The sequence below is a fragment of the Delphinus delphis genome, chromosome 8 (genome assembly GCF_949987515.2).
Source record: "Delphinus delphis chromosome 8, mDelDel1.2, whole genome shotgun sequence".
Lineage (NCBI taxonomy): Eukaryota > Metazoa > Chordata > Mammalia > Artiodactyla > Delphinidae > Delphinus > Delphinus delphis.
This window is the reverse complement of record NC_082690.1, coordinates 6,822,573-6,825,171: the sequence shown is the minus strand read 5'-3', so window position 1 is coordinate 6,825,171 and position 2,599 is coordinate 6,822,573.

Below are 2,599 nucleotides of genomic sequence, written 5' to 3'. Positions count from 1 at the left end.
TTATTTGGGGCACTATTTTGGCGTTTTTGGTGAAGTCCTTTCGTAGATTTTGAGACCCATAGCAAATTCCTTTCTATTGCCCAGTGTTCTTCGGAGTGAATTCATATACATCATGGATATCCAAAGCTGGAGCATCTCCTTTTTATTTTTTCCTTCATTACTCTCTTAATAGTCTTTTGGTCCAATGATGTACTGGAAGAACGTGGAAGTAAATGGAGCAAGAGATCTGAGATTTCATCCAGAATCTGCCTGGATGTGTTTTCTCATTTGTGACAATGAAGATGATTGGACTCTTCAGAGTACTTTCTGCTCTGGTTCCATGGCTACAGTGCTTCAGTCACATGCTCTCCCATGGTCTGAGTATTCCCAAGGGAGGCACACCACACTCAAGTCTCAAAAGCTCTCCTTTCTCCTGGACCTCTTGAACTAGCTTAATATTGGCAGTTTAGGGTTATTGGGGTTTAGGTTAGAGACACCAGTCGCCCACTCCCTCCCTGGGGTTCTTGCCAGTAGAATAAAAATCAAAGGGTTGTCTGAATAGGGCTCAAAGCCCTCTAGTAATAGCTACACAAAGAACTTATCTAATTTTTATTTAGACCAGGGTTGGTTTCTGACTGACCCAGAATCCTAGGCTAACCCCCTATTTCCTTACTAATTTAGTTAATCTCGTCTAAAAGATAATTCCCAAATCTCTATCTAGCAGTCTTTCCTCTCAGAATACCACTTCGACATTCAGGAAGCTGAACATTCTTGGTAACAATGTGTGGTTGTCATACACAGAGATACAGGATTATTTTCCTTAATTATAACAGGTCAGAGCTTTCCTCTTGGTCATGTGGTATCTTCTTCAGGAAAAAAACAAAGACTGTATCACTAACTTGCCCAAATCTCTGTGGAAAGTGAGACGTTTAATCATTCCAACGCTTTGCCTGTGAGTCTGAAACTAATCAGATGACTGACTGAAATTTTCGTGTTTCACTCAAGTGTTCTGGGCAGGTAGACAGAGCTGGACTGACTCGGTTTAGAACTGACCATCTAGACAGCACTCCTGCCACTGTGGGAAAAGAGACTGAAGAACGATGTAAGATTTATATGTATCTTGACGATTCGAACGGAAATGTTACATATTCAGCCTATCTACCTTGCAAGTCCCTACTCGATTTAAAGCATAAATTAATACCACCGGGTTAACTAGCAGCAAATATCTCATCTGGAGATATATCAGGATGTACCCACGGAAATAAGATAACACTTATTTGTAGCAAATAAAATATTTATCTTTGGTATCTTGTTTGAAGGCTATTAATTGTTCCTAAAAACCTGCAAAATATTTTCAAACATTTCAATTAGGTAATGAAAGTTTGACTCCACGTATTTTAATTCCTGTTTGTGGATTTTTTAAAATATAATTCTGATATTTTATCACAATCCTGTCTCCCTTGTAAAGACTTTTTATCAAGCATCCAAATTGTTTTACTATTTTAAAAAATAACATACCACACAGTGGTGATTGTATTAAAATTTACAATACTAAAAAAGTCAAGAATTAGAATAGGAATTACATTGCGCTTGTAACGCAGAGTCCCAGCATGAAGCCTGAACTACACTCCTTGCAGATTCAGGCCTGTCTGGGTTTGTCTGATGACCAGCAACCCAGGCGCTTCAGGGATCTACATGGCAAGGGAACAGAGGAGCTTAATTCAAAGAAACAGATCTAGAAATTGTGAAGATGGCAGCCAGCCCTATTCTGACAACCCTGTATCATTTAGAGTTCTTTCAAGTGCCAGTAACAGAATATACCCGAAAGTGGAAAAAACAATTAACCAGATGTTCAAAGGCAGTTCGTGTCCAGGATTGGTGGTGTGACCTGGAGATAGGTCAAGGGCCTGAGTGTTTCCCACCCAGGTCTTCACTCCCCTCACGGAGTCACTGATCACAAGATGACTCAGCATTTCTAAGCAACATATCCAGTGAAGAGGAAGGGACATTTGTTTTCACGGGTCCCTTTCTGTGAGAGAAGCTTCCCAGTTGCCTTCCCTTCTGGATCTCCTTGGACAGAAGCAGGCCATATGCTCACCCCCCGCCACTGCAAGAAACTAAAGTGCTTTATCCTTGCAGGAATTCTCCACCAGCAAGGAAGAGAATGCTGAAAACGTCTAAACCACTGGGTGATATCCCATATCACCTACAGAAGGTTCATGAGATGGAAGAAAGAGGCAGAGTACACAGCATGATATGTGGACATGAGGGGTCTGACCTGGAGAAACTTTGGGCTCTCCAAAAACACCAGATTTTTTTCCTACCAAGCTGCCTTTGAACCAGGGCAAGATTCTTCCAGAGAAGCGGTTTGTCAAAGACAAATGGCAATCAGGATTTGCGTTTGACAGCGTGTGATAGATAACACCGAAAAAATCAGTGGTTGAACAAATTAGAAGTTTTATTTTTTTCTTACGTTACAAAGCACCTAGAGGAACAGAGTCCAGGGTGGCTACGGTAGCTCCACGACGTCATCAGAGACCCAGCTTCCTTTTATCTTTCCTTTAAGCCATCCTTAGCGTATGTTGTCTCCATCTTCATGACACCCAGGTGGCACCTACTC